The sequence below is a fragment of the Larus michahellis genome, chromosome 1 (assembly GCF_964199755.1).
Source record: "Larus michahellis chromosome 1, bLarMic1.1, whole genome shotgun sequence".
NCBI classification, from domain to species: Eukaryota; Metazoa; Chordata; class Aves; order Charadriiformes; family Laridae; genus Larus; species Larus michahellis.
In genome coordinates this window covers 114,815,237-114,837,107 of record NC_133896.1, presented here as the reverse complement: position 1 = coordinate 114,837,107, position 21,871 = coordinate 114,815,237, and positions in this window count along the sequence as shown.

Genomic DNA, 21,871 nt, shown 5'->3' with positions numbered 1-21,871 from the left:
GTGCCAGATTAGCACTGATCAGTGCTTTACGGTAAGGGTGGTGAGACACTGGAACAGGTTGCCCAGGGAAGCTGTGGAAGCCCCATCCCCGGAGGTGTTCAAGGCCAGGCTGGACGGGGCTTTGAGCAGCCTGGTCTAGTGGGAGGTGTCCCTGCCCATGGCAGGGGGTTGGAACCAGGTGATCTTTAAGGTCCCTCCCAACTCAATCCATTCTGTGAGTCTGTGATTAGGACACTTCAGATTTCAGATTCCAGCTTTGTCCTAGTTTGAGGTAAAACAGAACCAAGTTTCTGTTCAGTAATTTTACTTTTCAGCTAAGCCTTTTCTAACTAACCGAACTCTCTGAAATTAACAGCATATTTTTCAGACACTGTCTACTTCCAGAGTGATAAAACCTGATTGTTTATAATTTATGCCAAGGAATGGTATGCAGTGAGGCTCTTGCTTATACTTATTGCTATAACAACCAAGGTCAGCTAACTTCATTATTTGCCCCGTTGGAGGCTCGGAAGTGGAAAAGCGTAGAGGGGTCGCACCTGTTGGGAGAAGCGGACAGGACAGGTGACCCAAAACTGACCAACAGAGTATTCCATCCCATCTGCATCATGCTCAGTATAAAAGCTGGGGGATCAAAGGGTCAGCTCTCTTTCTTCAATGACCGTCATCCAAGAAGGACTCTCTCTGTTCTTCTGCCTTTGATCCCGATTCGCACATTCCTGAATCCAGATCCAGAATCCAGTTCCCACCTGTCGCTGAGTCCAGTCTGGGACTTTCCCAGTGCCTGCCAGTGATGGGATCATCATCCTGGGAGCCGATATGTTTTTTTTATTTTGTTTATATTTCGTTATTTTCTTATTCATATTATTATCTCTTTCTTCCTTATTATTTTATTATTAATATTTCATTAAAGTAGCTTAGTTTCTTTTCAACTCATAAGTCTCTCTCTCTCATCCTTCTCTCCCTGAAGGGAGAGAAATAAGAGAGAGCATCTGTCATTCATTTTAGTGGCCAGCCCAGCCCAAAACACGACAAGCTTCCATTTTAGTTGGTGTCAAAGTTTGGATCTTACTATGAATAACAAACATGGGAAATGCTGGAATTGATACAACCCAGACAATTCACTTGAAAAAAATGAGGTTAATATTAGGTCCGGAGTATGATAGGAAGTATTTTGGCTTCATTCTCTGAGAAAGGAAGAGAAGAGATCATTCTGTGTGCACTGTGGTTTACTGGTGATTCATGGAAACTTACGAAAAACAGCAGTGCATTTATAAGTTCCATGTAACAAAGACAATGTATTTTGATTATGACAAAGCTTACCATAACCTCCAGCATGACCTTCCCTAGTGACATAGACCATAGTCAAGGGAGCAGGTGGATGTTATTATCTAAATTGTTATAAGTCAACTTGCTTACTAATTTGGGACAATCATGTATGAAGGCTCCTGTAAGTTGTCAACAGTTTTTTGCACTACTTCTCCTCTGCTAACCCACAAAGGACTAACTCCTTGCACAGGCTAGAAATAAAGTTGCAGTTGCAGACCACAATAATGCCCACCACAGAGTCATGCTGAGGGTAAGCCACCATCGATCTACAATGCTTATTGGTTGCAATGGTTATTGGACATCCTCAGCGTTGTATACTGCATGAGAGAATACTCAGAAACTGTTGGACTGGCAAAAGCTGCATATACTGCTAATGATTTCCAGTCCTGAAGAAGGAAATAGGTAAATGGTTGGAAAACACTGCCTGCAGGAGGAGTTACTGAGGGTCTCCCACCTCCTGAAGGACACTCGCCTGTGCCAGTGACTTAGCTTCCACAAGTGAGAAAACAAATTGAATGCAGTGGAAGTAAATTCTAAGGCACTGGGTTTTTGTTGATAGTTCCCCTGAGTCCACCAGGGAAAGCACAGGAGTTGCTGTGCCTCTTGGAGGCAGGAAGAATGGAGAATGAAGCACCTACCGATGTACACCTCTGCAGCATGTGGCTTCCACTTCTACTCCACAAATTCAGACCAGTTGCATAGTGTCAATCCTGTTGGAGAACTCATAAATCTATTTCTCTATGAACTCCTCAGTATACCTTTGTCAGTGAAAGAAGGACTGAAAGCAGCCAGTGCTTTTTTTCACAACATTAACAAAACTGTCCCTGATTCTATCTCATTTTGCCCAGCAGTTATAATCTTTGTACATTCTCTTTAAAAAACTCTCTCTTCCGGAAAACTGTTTCTCTTCATACCACTAACTCCTCTGAAGAATTTAGTGATCAGTTCAATTTGATTTCTCCACTGAGTCTCAATGACGAGATAAAACAAGTCAATAAAGCAAGTCAGGACCAGGTATGGACCAGGTTAGACACACAGGAATTCCAGGAAAAGAGGAGCAGGATTTGCACATAGTTTAAACTGAGGCATAGAAACAACTCTTTGAAGTGTGTTTTAATACTTTGTGCTTGATTTGAAAGGAAAAGCACTTGAAAAAGCGACCTAAAAATTCTAGCAGCAGCCTCGTCAGAGATAAGCATCTCTTGTTAAGCTGATAATGTTCTTCCTCCCTCGAGGAGCTTTGTGGTCACAGACTCCTGAGAACAAAGCACTATTATATTTAGCGTATGATTCACCTGGAGTCCTGCCAGGCATGCTACACGAAGAGTTTTATCACGACCCCTGTGCTTTCAATTGACCTGTTGCTTGTTGATGTAAGAATGGTGTTCAGGGCAGTCCGAAGAAAGATAGTGTGAGCTCTATACAGAAATTCTAAATATAATCAAATCTGTTCAAGCCAGTGAGAGGTATGGTATTGATTAGAGATGGACAGGTTTCTTCACCTTTTCTGAATAAGACAGAATAGGGTAATTAATACGTTGGAAAGACATCCACTTTCTTCTCCCATGATACATTACCTTAACATATCTTTGGCCTATTCCCAGACTTCCTTTCAGAGCCAGTTTCCCCTCAGGAGAGGAGGACTCCCACACTAATTGTAGTCTCATTTCTAGTGAGTTGTGATGTTAGCAGAAGCTCTGCTTTATTATTCCTCCCTCATATGACAGAAAAATAAGCAGAAAAGTGTGGCCTGATCATGAGGTATTCAGATGGTAGCAGGTATATCAATTACCCCAGCTGTTTTACTTTCACTTCTGCCATCGGGTTGAATCCTTTGAGATATTTACAGCTAAATTACTGCAAGTGCAATGTAAAGACTTTGTATAAAAAGGTCTAATTTGTAACTGATACTTGATGGTGGGTTTTTTTCAGGAACCACACGAGTGTTTTTCATCTTTCTGTAAGGCATAGGGGAAAGCAGGAGGTCAATATAACAGTATATCCTTGTCAGTCTCTTCCTGACCAAATGTTTTAGCTGCAGGATGGAAGCTAGGTAAAACAGTGTCTGATGTGATACACTGGGCAGGCTACTGTAGCTCTTCAGAAAGCCATGCTGAGTGTAGGGTGAGAGCTGCGAAGTGGCTCTGGCAGTAGCATTGGCTACTTTAAAGCCTGTGGACTTGTGGACTTTTTGGAGTGACAGATAAACCTCAGCAGTGCATAAGGAGCCATGTTCTTCGCTCAGGACAGGCACACCTTCAACTGTTGTTGCAGGAGTTGCATGACTGGAAGTAGATGTGGGATGTGACCACTGTTCAGGTTTGTGCCGGCTGTTCTGAGACCCCATACACAGCCACGTGCCCCAGCAGGTGATGCTGGGCACGGGTGCTGAGCCAAACACAAGCTGACAAGTACAGATTGGCCATTGCCATATGGAGCAGGTGGTCACCCATGGGGTATGTTGTGGAAGACCCCAGCCTGTCCTGGAGAAGTGATTAGCAGGTGCACTTGAGTTTGGATTGCATCATGCTACTGCTTTCATGTGTTTCTGCGGGTCATTAAAATGGTGTTCCTGCTTCTGCACCCTAAGAAAGCTGATTGCAACACTTTTCCCATGTATTTGATCCAGACTGTGAGGACAGAACTGGTTTCTGGTTTCATGAAACTATGGTTTCATTCATAAATTTTATTTTTTTTTTTATCCCATTAAATGCAAGCTACCAATGTGGAGTCATTTGTTCTTCTTTTAGGGGAAGAAGAAGCTTTGAGACTTTTGGATTTTTTTTTTTAGAAAGCTCAGAAAGTGTTGCCCTTTCTTTCCAAAATTATATTTTAAGAAATCAAGCCTGTGAGTTAAAAATAAAAATTCTGTTTACCATTGAAACAAATTGATCTTCCTATCCATGCAAAATGTGCTTTGCTGTTTCAACATGGTTATACAGTTTAGCTATTATATTTACTTGAGAGGTTTCTGGCACATGTCAGATTATAGAAAGCAGAGAGAGAGAAAGCTATTAGGTCAGTGAGTCTAGAGTTCCACAGTCCTAATTATTTTAAGAAGCAGTCACTCAGCAGAAAGACAAAAAAAATTTACATTTTACTATGGTCTTACAGGCATCCCTGGGCAATATACACAAAATACAACTGTTTCAGTAAAAACATCTCACCCAATGATAGTAGTGACGGCCAGAACCCAATGGCATGCCACATCCTAGAAGCTGTTTGAACCATGGAGCTGCAGTTATGATTCCTTTATTCTTTTTCTGACAGAGTGACCCCATAGAGTTTCTCTTTTGGTATGGTCCAGACTACTCTCCTGAAATCTGTAGGTTTGAATTACCTCTGGCAAAGGAACAAATGTGCCAATGACTAAGATATTTTGTAAAAGTAGTCGCTGTAAGTGCTGTCACCAGTTGTAGATGTATTTATGACCCAGGAGCTCCAAGTCACATGTCCCTCAAATGGAATTGGAGTTTAAATACTCCTTCTAAGCATTATTTTTTGATTTGATTAGATATCTCCTTACTCAGTCATTGTGCTGCTGTGGATTTCATCCCCAAGTGTCTGAATAAGGCTGTATTGCTTAGCAGACCCATATGCCTGCATAAGGCAGCCAGATTCTACTTTTGGAGCAGAATTCCCCAGTGGTCCTAAATTCTGTTGAAACAGTAAGGAGAGACAATAAAGAAATTCAAGAAATATCCAGCTGTCAGCACTCGAACACAGAAAACGAAATGGCTCCTTACTGGGTTTCCAGGTAACTCTAACTGACAGACTGGACACAAAATGAAAGTTTCAAAGCTCAAACTATCTGGAGATGTAGAAGTTAAAACCATGATTTGGAGTGTCAGGAGCATGCAGAAGTTGAGAGAGCTCTGTGATGTCCTGGTGTGTCTCCAGGCTGAGGTGTGGCAGTTGGACAGACATGTCTCTGCATAATCAGAAGTTTGCTTATAGTCTGTCTGTGTAACTCCAAATCCTCACGGTGAGCAGTTGGACAAGATTTTCACTTGATTTCTGGGTTCGGTGTCAGCTAGTGAGTTTATTGAGGAACATCTTTTAAGGTTTCGTTTCAGTTGCAGATTAAAAAAAAACATGTATGGGAAAAAACAAAAGCAAGATTCCTTGCCAAAGGAAAACTTCTCTGACAGGTATATATATGAATGCTTTAAAAAGTGTTTGCACCACATGTTAGAGAGAAAGAGACAAGTCTTTTGTGAGTTACAGTTGTAATATAACCAGAGAAATCCAGCAACCTCTGGCAGGCCAGAGTAAGCAGAGTAACTAAGGAATCTTAGCCTATGCAATGTGGTGGGTATGCTCTATCACATAAAGCGGCAAGAGTCTCCTTTCGTTTTTGCATCCATCTTGTATCACTTCCACACTCACTGTGAGCTTAAGCAAGTTAGTCCTCCATCAAACCCCTCTCAGCTAGATGCTGTGATTTTGATTTGGAGCACCTGCTTTAGTCCAGAGAAGACGGGGATTGTGTTCCTGGTTTATTACTCCTGGTTATGGGGAGTCTCAGTCCCCAGTGTCTTGGGTTATGGTTTTTACCACATTCACTTTGCTGCCTGGACTATCTACTTGCAATTGCAAACTTGACTTTTAACATAATTAGTGACAGAGCTCTGCTTTTTAATGTCAAAAGATTTCTTGGCTGCTTTTTCCAACCTGCTGCTCCCAGTGTTTGGAGCCTGCGCTGAGCCTGAAAGCCCATTACTGGCTGTCATCAGTGAAATAAGATATCAAAAAAAATTGCTGATGCGTCATTTACTGCAACTGGAAACCACTTAATTAATATACTGGGTTTATGTATTTAGTAATTAAAATTTAATTAATTCCTCTTCCTCACAAGTGTACAGAAGGGGTAACTACTCCTCCAACAAATGCTCTACTTATTGTTTTAAAGGCATTTGGAAATTTTCTTATGAGAACTAAAACATTCTCTTCATATGCTTCCCTTTTTTCCTTCCAGCTAGCTCATGAACTAAGAACTGAATCAGTAGAAATTATGCTCAGAGCTGATGGCTCATCTATTTCCTTTCTTTGGCTGCTTTTACAAGTAGGCAAAGAAGGTGCTGACTTGGCAGACTTCAGAGCCAAGACTTTTTAAGACCAACTAGTGATTTGGAGTTCTTGTGTTTTATATGCCTGGCTTGAAATGCAGTAGAGGCAATTGATTTTCAGAGGAATGGCACTCAGCACTTTGTAGAAATCCAAGCCCTTTCTAGCACTTTCAGAATTATTGAACACTTTTGAAAATCTGCGTCCGAGTCTTTGAGTTCAGGGTCTGACAGTGAAAATCCGGGTGCAGTTTTGCTCCAAGGCCTCTGAGGTTTGGACTGCCAGAGCCCTTTGGAGGAGAGAGGTTCTCCTCAGATGTCTCCTTCTACTTTCTCATGCTCCTTTTGTTTCCTGCTCTATTTAGGAGCTGGGGGGAATTGACACAGCTTTAATTTCTCTAGATAAAAATAAAATCCATTATATATGTTGCCTTGGACCTCTGGAAGTTCTTCGAAGTTCAGTTTGAGGCCACGGGTGGTTTGGGTGGAATACAGAATGACAGAGTATCTTGAATTTTTCAAATTTGTTATCTTAGATAGAACTGTAGATAGATTCACAGAGGTGGAGTTCTAATTTCTAGCCAGTGTTTGGTTCAATTCACAAGTCGTAATGCACAAAGGATTGAAAGCAAGGCCACAAAACCAAAGGAGTATGTATGTACGTGCTCTCTCCTGGGACACATCAATTCATCAGCCAGAACAGACAGTGAAAAGTGTACATTTTCTGCCTTGCTTCCTGGGTCATCAGGAAGCACACTGGTTGGCTCCCCTGGCTTTCAGCAAGATAGGGCTACAAATGTTGGCAGCTGCAGTGTGGGAATTGCCAGGGAGGGATAAAGCTATATGTGTTGATGTCCGAACACTTTCTAACCACATGAAAGTGCTGAGGGAACAGCAGTACCTACAAAGAAGGGATGATATTTTTTTTCCTAAATACATCAAAAACAAAGAAAACATTTCACCAAGCAAAAATGTCTCCATTTTTATTAGTAGGGACCATTCTGTAGTCACTGAGCAGGACTTAGCCTCGACTGTGTTAAGTAGAACAGGCTGAGAGTAAATAATACAATATAAATGGAGTGAGATAAGTCTTGTTTGGGTTTTTTTTCCTTCAGATTAAGAAGCGGTTGACCTTAAACCTAAGATTGACAGCTGTGCTGGGCTATCCAAAGTTGAATAGTGGGACCCATAGACTGCTCTGAGTGAATTTACTCAGCACCTAAAAACAATCCTAATATCAATTTTATAGTTCTCCTAAACAACCTTGTGGTGCAAAATGGGAGAGGAGATGGGGGCATAAATTAAGAGTGTTACATCAATGATCTACCTATAAAACTAGGTAAATGCACAATCATTTTAAGAGGAAATGTAGTAGAGGAAGTGAATAAGTAGTGTGATGCACTCCTATTCTAAATTTCAAGGGCAAATAATTATTCTGATTTGCTTTTTTGACTGAAATACTTTGGGGTTTAGTTATAACTATTTCACCCACATATGCAAAATTGGACAGAACTTAAAAAAAATCGTCTGCAAGACATCACATGGCAATTGGTATGCCATTTAACTCCATTTTAAACATTCTTCCAAAGAAGAACCTCTTATGAGGGACTTGACTTAATCATACTACCAGGGCCAGGGCAAGGAATATATAAACATCCAAGAAGTTTCCTTTAACCCTCCATAAGCACTAGTTTTCCCTCCTTCTCTCTGCTTCACTGCCATCATAAGAACCAGCTTTCAGTATTTTAAGATTAGGTATTTCCCCCATGTGTGGAAACTAAGTATTTCATTACAATATAAATTTGAATAATATTTATCCCACTAATATGAAATAATCTCCTTAAAAATGAAGCATTGTGAAACTTTAAGTAGATAGAGAAAGCGTAAGGTTTTTCTTAGGAATTCTGCTGCTAATCCTATGCCATACAGACTCAAATAATGAAAGACAGCAGAATAAGAGAAAAAACAGAGCGAATCCTGAAATAGCCTGTTACTTTTTAACTGTAGTGAGCTTGTGTTAATTTATTATCAAAGAAGCTATTGCTTTTAGACAAGAATAAAATTAGTATAATAAACTCATTGGTTGTCCTCCAACATGATTATAATTATATAAAGTTATCGTTACGTATAATATGCTGTCCAGTTGCACTTCCAGCATTTTACTTCGGCCTTTTGTTACACACCTGTTATATAGGCTGTAAGTTCATAAGACAAAAGAAGAAGGGCTTTTTAAAAGTTTTCTTTTCCTGTCTAAAAAAAATTCAGTGTAAAAGCCCATAATATTGCTCACTCTGAAGAAATAAAAGCCTATAAATGAAACTAAACCTTATCGAGTTTTTAATGTCGCCCTCCGTAAGAACACCTTTGATCAGACACATCTGGTGCCTTTTAAAGTATCAAAGTCATTTAAAAAGCTAAAAAAATCACCAGTCCTTTTAAAATGTTGATTTATAAGTCAGTGAAATTAAAATAGATACTCATCAATTTCACTGAAAGTTTTAAGGGGAAACCAGTCACAAAGATCTCTCCTACTAAATACTTAAGTATTTACCTCACCAGTCAAGTAGCAAAAAGCAAGCCAATGGTTGTTTAGCTTGTCTCAGAGAAAAATATTCTAAAAAAATATTTTTACCCCAAATAACAACTGAATTCAAAAGAGGAATATTTGTTTGACAGTTATTTCTGTACCAAAATCAGCAGGCATATTGCATTGCTCAGACAAAGCAAGGGTAAAGACCAACATCGTGGATGTCACAAAAAGTAAGTATACACACTCTCCTGGTTCTAAGAGTGTTAAGCTGTAGTAAATTCTAAGCAAAAATAATTTTCTCAACCTCCTTAATTTGCTAATTTAATACTCTCCATCACACCATCACTGAGGTGTGTAGTTCATATATATTGTAGCTGAGAATATTTCTTGAGAAAGATTTGAAAAAATGGAGTGCAAAGACTATGTAATTGAGATGAGGAAGTGGAGAAAGGAAAGGAAAACAACTTCAGTTAAATAGGGTAAAGTAAAATTTGGATTTAAAATAATGTTTTGCCTAATTCACAACCTCAAAAATCACAGTTATGCTCACCAGAATTTTGGTAGATATATCCTGTGGTAAATATATCTTTAAAGGTCATATGTCAGAGCTTGTTAGTACCTCAGAATAATAATGAATTATTTTTTAATTCTATGAAATTTATTTGAAGTAAGATAGCAAGAATTCTGCATGTCTCTCACACATAATTTGAAAAGCCACATGTAAGTAAATAAAATAAGGGAGTTTTAGGACCATCTTCTCTTCAAAAGCACTCATCCTCTTGATCTGCTGAAATTGAGATTATATAGACCTGTATATAATACAAGCAATTTTAAAATCTTGTGAAATAACCATGAATCCAGCATACCTTTGACATATGAGCAACCTATGACTGTCTTTTGTAGGCATAAAAAAGTTAGGAAAATAGATTATCAAATAATACTACTTTGTACTTTTTCTTGTAAAAGATAATTAAGTCCCGTGAAACAACTAACAAGTATTTCATCTATCCATCATAAATGTTATTTAAATACGATGTTGACCTTACAGGGATTGCATAGGTAACAAAATGACTTGGTGCTGTCTGGCAAATCGACTCCACCCAAAATTTCTGTCAAAGACTTCTCACACCTTGGAGAGAAGATATTCTGATGTAATTAGAAGCAAACACCAGGACAAACATTGGAGCAATATCTGTGTTTAAAGTGTTTGGTTTATGCTGTGCTAGGACCCAGATTCAACTGCATGCCAAGTGATAGAAGAAAGGCTCACACTCATGCAGGTTTTTGAGCTATCATCCTGTGAGTGTCTGCAAAGAGAACATCTGGGCTCATATTTTGCTCATAGGGACAAGAATAGATAGAAGTATCCATCAGCCGGCAGTGGGCACGTACATAACTATGTTTTTACGGTTATCAGGTATCAACATGAATTGAAGCAGTAGACAGGCGGGATGTGAAAGTCTCTGCTACTCTGAGAAGGTCATGGATGTGGCTTAAATGCGCAAGCAATAAGCACCTGAAGATTGTCAATGTGAAGGAATGCAGAGAAAGCACATAAGTGTGACAGGACAACGTCTCTCAGCCTGTGTTTCAAGAAAGTTATACATATCCAAATAAACTTTTATCTTCCATTTTGTTCTCTGGTCTGAGGTATAATCAATACACACTATTAAAACTAAACCACCTCATTTGCCAAATGTTAGTCACAGGACTGTAAAAGCAAAATATGCGACTAATCACTGTCAGAGCTGCTCAAACAACAGAAAATATTATAAAAATGTTGACACTTTAGGAAATATTAAAATCTAAATACTGAATTTATTTTAGAAAAATTCTGCTTTAACAGGCCCTGGGTCTTTTGAGTCTTCGTCATCTTCCTTCTTGTGCTGGACTCCCTGTCTATCTCTTATTTCCTATCAAATACTGCAGTCTTCTCATTTGCTGAAGTCCTGTTCATACTGCATGAAGGGAGATACAGTTTGAGATGATCACTTTGTAGAAGAGAAGACAGACAGCAGCGGGTAAATGAACCACAATTTGCATGAAGCAGCAAGACTTTCCTCCTGAATCAGAATTTTGATGATAGGGGATTTTGTTTTCCTTTTTTAAAAATCGGAGAAAAAAAATCTGTCTTATATTTTTAATTACATTTTTAAATCTGAGAAAAATTTAAAAATCTGAGAAAATCAGAAAGTTCTGAAAATATCCAGCTCAGTAGAAAACCTAATGACACTGCCAAAAGTTTTGTTGTGATCTATGTGTAAAATGTTCAGCAGCTTCAAGTTGAATAATTCAATTGTAAAACCTCATTTTTTAATGATTTTGGTCACAAAGTTATCAAAGTCTGTCATCTAGACAAGCATCCAAAATGTTACTATGCAAATTTAATGATCAATCACAAGATGGTAATGCAAAGTCAACTGAAAGACCATGAAATTAACATTCACTGAACAAACCAAAGACATAATTGATTTGTGTGAACCAATCTGGTCAAACAATCTGGTAAACAAAGAAAAAAAGATATAAACTTCTCAGCCAGTATTTCACAAGAATAATGCAGCCTGTTTATGCACAAAATATATGTAAGGCTGGAGAAAATGAAGAACGATTAAGCAAACGAATCCCCACCTCTGCAGTGCTGTCTGACCTACGCCAATCGCTAAACCTGGGCGTTTCATTCGGAAGAGTGATACGAGCAGCAGCTTTGGTTGCGTGTATTTCATCAAGTAAATACTGCAGGCGGTATAATCAGCAGAATTAATACGGTTAGACTGTCTAAGAGGCTGCCAAAAAACTGTGCTTGATGGTTCACTTCTTCACCAGCGTTTCCAGCAAGTATGTCGCTAGCGCTAAGTGGCTTGGGGGCTGCTGCTGCTGCATGAGAAGCCATGAGAATATGCTGAGCTTTGTAAACGTGTCCATTTTATACAGTCCATGAAATTCACACTAATTAGTCTGCAAGGAAAAGCAGCTCCCTGATCCATTACCGTGTCTTCAAAGTGCCTTTTAGGAACCAGCAAAATCGATACGTTTCTGTAAATAAAATGCAAACTATATCTGCATGGTTATAAATTTGATAAAAAGCTGGCAAATTTAAACTAATAACACTTTAATAAAATACGTATCCGTATATCAGTAATTATTTCCCCATGGCCACATTTAACTTGAAAGAAAATAATATACCTATGAAAACAAACACTTTGTCATTTACTATTATGAGAGGGTTTTGCCTCTGCCTTTTGCAGTTTTCTAAATTCATTTTAGTGTTGTTACTTTAATTCTATTTCAGTCATGCCGAATAAAGACCTATGAAGCTGCACGAACCTGCATGAGCAGGTTCATAGGCAGGCACCCAGTGGCTGCGGCTGCGAGCAAAGGTGGCTGGGTTTATGCTGTCCCATGCCGCCCCGGGCTACGATGATGTAGATCTCTCTGAGCTCAGCTCCATGCCCCAAGTCCAACACAAGAGCTGTAGCCTTACTGTCTGTGGCCCACGTTTTCTGTAGGAGAAGCTTAGTCCTTGTAGACTGGAGACTCGCCCCATTTTTCCAAGCCCAAAGTTAGTCATGGTTCAATGAAACACCTTTCAATGTAATACTGACTATCAATAAGCTCCCCTGTGGTGTTCGGGCAGTCTATGGGGTCTGTGGTGGTTGGATCTACCAGTCCCTGGAGCAGACATTAGCTGTGGTGACCAGTTCATTGGCTCTGGCTGCCCCAGCTCTTCTGGCCACATTGATTGAATGCTGCTTTTGACTCTTTCTTGACCTTGCAAGAGATGTTACCAGCACATCTCCAGTGTGTTCAGCAAAGAGATTAACGTCTTGAAACCATGAAGCAATCGATTACAACACAATTGTTCATTTGCAATGTTTGTTACCCGTCATGAAGTACCATTGGCTCTCAGAAATGAAAAATCCTGTCAGGCACTTTTATTTCAGTTTCTCTTATCTATTTTTTCACTCTGCAAGTCCCCAGTGACTATTTCAGTTTAACATTCAATTGGCATCCATTTGTAGCTGAAGAAAAAACTATATCTGTGTTTTCAGTATATGATAAGTCTGCCAGGTGCCTTTTGACCATGGCACTAATCAATTTATGGGAAGTTTCAGCTAAGGCTGGCCTCTCATAGATAAAGTTATATGGTTTTTATATAAACGGATGAAGGCCAAAATCACCTCCTTTCTTTGGGCAGGTGGCATTTCGGTTTTGCTCACGCCCACTAACAGACAAGCCACCAAGCTGCAATGTTAACTCTAGTTTGTTAAGATATTGACTCCAAACCGCCCCTTGAACTGTTCACAGCCAGTTTAATTCTATGCTTTCTGTTACAGTACCTCAGCGGTGTTAAAACCCCAAGCTCTCTATTAAGATTTTACAATCCATGAATGCTGAACAGTTTTACACATCAACGCTTTTAAGGTACTATGGTTAGCTACATCACAGACAAATGGCTTGCTGGCTTCATTTCTCTCCTGTGGCATTTACTTTGCAATATGTAGTGTTAAACCTGTTTATTCAGTTGTAGGCCTGACAGTTTTAGAACTGGCATCTCAGTATCTCTCACCTTTTCAAAACTATCAGTTGCTATGTTTTCACTATTTTTCCCAAAGGGGAAAGCAGGTTATTTCTGTGTTCATCATTCATACTATCAAGTTGATGAATTCTTCAATGAAATAAATGAACCCAAATGGTAGTCCCTTGAAATGGTGCTTCACAAAGAGGTTAAAAAAAACCTAACTCAACTTGATCTCTTGAGTTGGTTTCATGAGGTAACCAACCAGATCCCTGGCAAAAATTTAGGAAGCGTACATGATATCAGCTAACTCCCCAGTAATTTTTCCCCCTGTAAGTATTGTAGAAGTATAGGATAAAATAGGTTGTAAGGTTATTTGGTTTCAGAGGTTATATGGCCCAATATAAGCATTAGGAATTGTTGTCTTTTTTACGTTATCTTTCTTAGAGGAAAAGAAAAAAGAGCAGGAGAAGTTTTATAAAGACATAAATTATGAATCTGAGGTAGGATTATAGTTCCTCTCATATCTATTCCTTTGAAAATTCTCGTACCTCCTGAAAAATATGAACTGCCATTTCCAGAAGCGCACCTTCTTAACAGAAAGAGCAGGCAGATGCACTTGAACCTGGTAACATTCAGTTTCACTGATAATGCTACAAATGTAATGTCTTTCTAGGTCTTTTGACTAATTGCCCATATTGCAGAGAAACTCCAGGACAACTTTTGTTTTATCTTATTGCCCTGCAATAACAATAAATTATTTGCAAGTTTTATCTTCTACTTACCTGCCATTTTTGACACCATGGACAGCCTTTATCTTTATGCTCAGCATAAGTTAGTGAATGTTTCACTTGCTTTTAAACTGATATTCCTGTCGTGCCCTGCAGAAGCCTTTCTATTGCTCCTGTGAAGAATCCCTCAGTCATAGTACGTGCATCCTACACTCTGTAAACTCTTGCAAAGCAATGAAGTGTAGTTCTTGGTTTGGCATCTTTTTTTTCATATGATGCACACAGGCTTGGCATATGCTACGTATGTAGTTTTCTACAGTCCTCTAGGGGGTTGTTTTCAGCCTTGCTGCCGCACACCTACTTTATTTGTAGTCATCTCGTGTCCTGTTTATTGTGGTCTTCCAAAGCCTTGTGAGGCTCTGGGAAGGTCAGGTGAGCTCAGAATTTCCTCAGTGAGGACATGAGCTTGGAGTTCAGAAATCAGGGCCAGCACCAGAGGGTGGTGACCTGGTGATGGAGCTCTGTCTCGCAGGTAGATATGACAGACGTGATAATCGTGACGCCTGCTGAATTAGAGCACTAATCACTTCCATTAGCAGCAGTCTGCCTTCCTTTTCTTGCCAAATTCTAATGGTTTCCTAAGTGATTATTTCTGAATCTTCCAGTAGTTTCTTTGTGGGGGACTTATCTGTTCAAATGAGAACTCTGCAGCAAAGATATCTGCAACCGTGTTAGTCATTTAGACTGTGTAATCAATTACAGAAAATAGGTGCTTCTAGGGAGTACTTTAACTCACCCTAAAATGGATTTCTAAAATAGATGAATCATGTTCCAGAAGATCATACTTCTCTCCAATGGCTATAGAGCAGTCTGCACAAATTGTTCAGAGAAACAGCAACATCCTAGATATCTGAAGCCAAATGAGGATTATTACTAGCCTTTAAATCTTCCCAGATTTCTGTGAAGGATTCAGCAAAAATTACTGTTTAGCCTTATATTGGTAATGCATTCTTCCGTGTTTTCACTTCACAATTTTTTGCTACAGAATGTAGAAACTACATGTTTTGTGTTGTAAGTAACTTCCCTACCTGCTTTAGCCAGAAGCAGTTAAACATATGAGTGTCAGGACCAGATATGTACAGAAATAAAATTATTTTCTACCTACTTTCAGTTTTGATGACACCTATGGCTTGAAGGTGCAGCATGGAATGCTGTTTAAATTCTCTCCAGCTGTACTGCACATTTCAGAGGGTACTTTTGCTGTATCCTTACCGTGCCTGGTGTTCAGCAATCAACTGGTGCCTAAGACATCTGCAGCAAATATGTTGTTCTTGATGTGGTCTAACTAACTGGGCATGACAACCGTAAGAGCTATACTCTCTCTGGGGTAGAAAAAACATCTCTGGCCCCTTTTGCCTACCTCTACTATTGCCAGTCTGGTCCTAAAGCTGTACAGGAGGGATCACCTGACTCCAGTATAAATGAACTTGTTGGGCAGGCTGTGAAGATGCTGAGACCCTTCCCTGCTGAATGGACCGAAGGACTTCCTGCCCAGAGAAAGGGAATGTAAAAAGGGTTGCCCTTTCTTTTTTCTGCTGCACCAGCAGCAGAACAGCAATACGCTAACTATCTAGAGCACGAGCGGTCCAACAAACTTCTTACTGTGCTGGAAACATGACAAGAAATGGGGAAGAATGCTCTAGAATAAGAAATGAGACAGATGGTCTGTTAAAAAAAAAAAATTAGCAGCAGCAAATCTCTCTAAGAGGCAGTTGGGGTCTGCAAAAAAACTGAAAGAACAAGACAAAGCTAAATTAGTGCTGCTGTTCCAATTTATTCATGCACAGTTGGGTGGGCCTTCAAAATAGAGGGCCAGAGTCTTCCCTGCATTTATTTACGTAGAGATGCCACTAGTGAATTTAGCAATCAATCAGCAGTCAATGGAGCCAGTCAAAATGTAATGTTTGTATTGAATTTTCTGTGGGAGGTAGAGGTACGATGAGGTTGAGGGCTCTCTCGCTCTCTCCCTCGTCTCTAATTTAACTGTTTGAAGACTCTCAATGTGATGCCACCTGTGAATAAGGTAAATATGATGCTTAGAAGCAGAAAGGTTTTAAACCTATTGTATTCTGCAAGCAACTGATCAGGATTCCCGTCCAAATGCTGTATTTTTCTTTGGCCTGTGTCTAAATGCTGAGATGGGGAACATTTCCCCACCTCTGCAGAACTACCAAGGGCCAATTTTGGCTCTGAGAGTTTTAATTCCAGTAGTTATAAGCATATTAACAGAAGCAGCTGTCTCTCACAGGGAAAAAAAAAAGGAAAAAAAGAGGTTGAATTCTCTGACAACGGTATTTGCTTATTTGCTTCATTGTAATGAGGTAAATCATGGCAATTGTACTGGATATAAAGCATGACACACGCGGCAAGGCTATCATCAAGGTTTGCAAAGAGGCCAACTTCTAAATCAGCAGAAAATGGTTAGAATGGGAGCCTTGCGGCTCAGACCAGAAAAGGTGGCACTGGCTGTTAGGACAGCATGGACAGTATTGAAGGATGGCAGATGAACAGAAAAGGTTTGGGATGCTAGCTATTGGTGGATGGAGAAGAAACTGGGGAAACCTTGTGGAACGTCACTGAGCTGTCAGGTGTGCAATGGGAGCTTTTAAAGGACAGAATCGAGCCCTTTTTTTCAAGCACAGGATACAACTAAGAAAGCAGAGCCTGTGCACAAACCATAGACGCCACAGTAACACGCTGTAATCGTGACTGAGGCACTCAGCAGAAGTCAGCATCTCCAGGCATTTGATCTGCGTAGGCCAGCTGCAGAGGACTGCTTTCTTACTATCTTAACAAGAATTCCCCGTTTGGATCCAGTGGCATGTGCTACTACTTCTGTGCGCGGTATATTTGTTTTGGGGCCTTGTTTTTTTTCCTTTCAGTAGAAAACTACCCAATCTCACAAAGACAGCCTGTTTCTAGAGGAATGCAAGCAGGTGGGAACTGTCTGCAATTCACTTTGAATTTCACCAGTTAAAAAGAAATTACTGTTTCACGGAATCACGGAATCACGAATTCCGAATAAAAAGAAATTACTGTTTCAATTTACAATATTTTGTAACACCAATCAATCCTCAAAAATTCAGCACCACGTGTGGAGTAACTGCTTACCTCAACTGAGAAACCTTCAATTGGAAAGGAAGAACTGGGGATACTAAAGACAAATGTCACAGCAATGAGGGCCAGGAAAACAACACACAGGAAGCTGAAAAGATGGGAAGAAGTTAAACAAATTGTGGAGATGCAGCAAAACTCATGCTGCTCTATTTACATTTGCTGACTGACCACCAAATCAATTCACAGTGAATTTGTGCTTCCAGCTCGTTAATGAGGCAAAGCACCAGAATCTCACCACCTGAAACCTGATATGGAAAACTGCTCCTTAGAAAGTTCCTTATCTTGCTGGGGATTTTAATATTCATACATATTCCTGGCATCAACACGCTACCCAAAGAAACTGCATTTTCTTGGACAAGTATCGCTTTATAGTCTTCAATACAAATACTGGGGTCAGGTCATTCTGTGCCTGTTCTATATTATTTACTCTGCTGTACCATGCATTGATGAAGCCAGAAGCAATAACTCTTTGAAATTATTAAGCAGCATTTTCTCTGGAAATGCTGACTTAGATTTATGTAGATAGGGCAGGGAACCAACAAAGATGCCAGAGTGGAGTGAGCAGAGGGGCTCTGTGAAAAAAGGAATGGATGAAGCTGTAAGACTGATACAAAATGCTTTTTTTCTCTTTTCCTGACCTTTAGGAATGGCAGGGAAACGAAGCAGAACAAGAGGAAAAGGGAATCAAGTATATTCTGTCATCTGTCAAGTGCTGCTCCTTGGAGACAGGGAGGCAGGGTTGGAGTTTCTGCCCATTAATCATGTTGTGATCAGCTCTGCCACTTGTGCTGGATCTCTGAAGGAGTTTCCAGGCGAGTGAAAATCAAATCAAAATTGGTTCTAGGAGATAAGGTCCTATACATGTGGTCTGATGCTAGGACGGCATATCTACTCTATTATTGTCCATGTAAAAGAGAAACCAAACTTGACCAGCACTAGAACAAGGAGACACAGGTATACACAGTTTCATTCTTGTTTGCCTCCCCCTGCAAAACTTGTTCCAGAACACGTTTCATCTTGCGATGTAAACATTGCTGTCTTCATGTCTCCTTAGATTAAATTTTGATGTAGAACAATTTTACTGGAATCAAGCTACCTAAAACTTTGACCTGATTTCTCTTAAAAGTTTTTAACTTCTCCAGTTTCATTATAATAAGACTAAATGTATATTTCTAAATGTTAAGTTTCTTAAGCACTGGAGCAGACTGAAACACCTCTTGAGACAAAAAAAGTAGCCATCTGAAAATGCTGATCCACGTTTCTGGCCAAGAAGGAACAGTATACCAACCCTTGCTTTTCTAACCCTGAAAGCTTCCCAGCATCAGTTCACTCCAGCACCAGTTCACAGCACAAGACTGATTTGATTTTCACTGATTGCCAGCAGCCTCGAGGGGCCAGCTGCTCTAGCAGCTGGAGACCAGCCAGGAGTAAAGTGGCCCTGGCTACCGTCCCCTGTGCTGATGGCAGGGGAAGGAGGCGTACAAACTACTGGAGCAACTGCTTGAAGATTCCTGAAATGGGGAAGAAACCCAGCAACTGCTGCCTACTCCAGTTTTTAGCTCAGCTTTGACCCAGCAAAGTGGTGAAAAACTATCCTCTTGGTTTGGTGGATCTAGCTCCGTGTATGCTTCCTTACCCTTTTTTTCTGTTATCCTGTTATATTGCAAGTTATGTTGGTTGGCTGTAAAAATAAAAAATAAAAGAAAAAAAGGTATGTTTGCTTCTTTTCTAAAATAAAATGAGCTACATTAGTCAATTCAATTCGTGCATCATGGAACTGTAGACGGTCAACATAGCAGACAAGATGCGAAAAAATTTTCTTTTGGATCCTTACTTGAAGCAAGATTTATACAGATTTTAAAACCTCAGATGATAGATAATCTGTAGAGAGGTTAGAGAAGGCAGGACCTTGTAAACAGCATGCACTCTGTGATAATAACCCGGAAGAGTGCAGAGCTAGCCATGGCACTTATCAAAGCAGAGCAGAGCCCGGTTACAGAAACCCCTCCAGCTCTGTGGAGGGGTTATCTAAGCCAGGAAATGGGGATGGTACAGGACAGCATCCCGAAGGCTTCCTGGCTCTCAGAGAGGCAGCATGGTGTGTCTAAAACCACAGGGCAGGCTCAACACAGGCCAACGCTATTTGAAGTTTATTTATCATAGATATAGCAAATTATGCAGAATCCACAGGTATTCCTTCTACATACATACTTACCTGCAGATCTATCTTTTCTTATGAAGCCATTATAAGGGTAGTTGTAGTATTTCCTTAACAGCATATGGGATTATTTTAAAGGTCAAAGTGTTTTTCCTTTCGAATGCCACACTTTGGAGTAAAAATTCAAAACCTCTTTCCTCTTTCCTAGTACTACAGACACACATGCTCAATTATTTTTACTATGAACTACCAGTTATTAGTAAAAGTGGTATTTTTAAATTAAGAGGTGTTAAAAAGTACACATAGGTCAGTATGACAATTAACAGCAGTCTTACACCAAAATAAAATTTAAACAGGCAATTCCGTTTATGTAAGTAGGTTCTTAATAAATCACACGATAAAATACACTATTGTTCCCAAAGAGGATGAAAAATTTTCAAAACCTGTTTGTCAGAATTTCACCTTTTTGCAATAAACCTTCCACAAGCATAGGATGCATGGAAAGAAAAAACCCAGAATACGCCACAAAGCAATGTCTAAGGCATTAATCTGAGATGTGGGAGATTTAAGCGGTCTGCAAGTAATACCTCTGAACCTCATTAAGAACCCTAAGCTCGTTGCTTCCACAGCCACCAGTCCACCAGTGGTACTCCCAAAAAAAGGCAACAGTGGAGGTATATGTGGATAATTCATTCTCTGGAGTTGCTTTTTTCTTGCATTTGTTTTGTACATATTGACAGAATCAACTGCCACCCATCCTCAGGAAAAATTCTGTTAGGTTTCAGTCTGGATTTTTTATTTTTTGTTTCTTTAAAAAATACTTTTTTTGTCTTTATTTTACAAACTTGTGTATTACACATGCTGCTAGAACTATGGCAAAAAGGCAAAAGTGCAAATGAAGATGTTTTTAAAATGCTTGTTTTGTAGTTCTAGCTATACTGTTACTACCACTTTTTATTTCAGATTCTCGTTTTTCTGTAGAAATAAAATAGTCAACAGTACAAAACTGTTATACAATATCAACAGTGCTCTAATGTATTCACTTAGCTACATTCTGACCATCTACACATCTCTAGGTAAACTCCCTGGAATAAAACTTTACCTGTAATGGTTATAGGCAAAAGGAGTTGCCTATACCTGAATTGATTTTTGTGGTAGTTATTTGAATTAGCTAAAAAAACCCGAGCCATCTATAAATAATGGAAGTATTTTTTTGCCAATGAGTAGTCTGAATAGGATATTTTCCTCCTTTTCAGACAGATTATTTTACATAAATATTTTCCAAAGTAATCTACTTCACTGAAAATTTTAGGTACTAATTTGTTCAATATGCAGGCTTTGATAAATACTATAAACATTCTAAAAAGTTATTCAAAAGAAGGTAACAGAATGAGAGATTTTGCACTTTTTTTTTAAATTTGAAAGTTAAAAGTTGTGCTTTATTAGCCACTAGTGATACCGATTTATACTGATTCAGGAGTTGTCCCTTTACAGATATTTTCTGAGTGTATTCCTGTAGGTTCAAAGGTATTGCTAACAAATTCTTAAGTGGGAAAATATCTCAATAAAAATATGTTGCTTCTGTCCCTCACCTATACACATTCGCAAACAAGGCAACCATAGAAAATGGGCTTTCTAATAACATAAACACAATTGGTTGTTAAATCTAAGGCTTTGTCCACCTAGACAGATGCAATCCTGAACACTTCTGGGATCCAAACATTTCTAAATACCTCTGTTGTCCAGAGGAAACCTATACTTTCAAGTAACCCTCCACATCAGCCTGTGGGTTCTTCAAAGGTCTCTGTCTACCTTGTGAAGTACACTATCCATATCCAGCGCTAAAGCTTTTCTAAGTGGAGACTGGCAGCTGCAAAAATAGACTGCAAATCTGGTTTCAGCCAGACTGTAAGTAGATTTAAAGGCATATTTTAAAAAGTCCTGAGAGCCTGTCTTGATTACTGTGCCAAGAATTTCTACCTTGACATTTTCACTCAGTAACTCCTTTCCCTAGCGGCCCATCAGAAACCTCTCTGCTCCTCATCACCTTCACCTTAATGCTTCTTAAGAAAAACCAGCTCTGGATATGAAGTCCCTGATGTGTACTGCCTCCAATAAAAGGCTGGAGCAAATCGTCAAGGCTTTATCTGTAGATAAAAATACAAATATTCTTTCCACATGCTGGTGTATCGATAGCAATAGGAATAAGATAAACACACTGTGCTTTATTTTTTAATTCTGTTATAGAAAGCAACTGGTGTGGACTGCGTTCTTCCATCTTACCCAAAATGACCAGAAATTTCCTCTGCTATTCCTGTGCTCCATACTTGGGTCTTCAGTCCGTAGCATACTGAAGGTACAAAACGA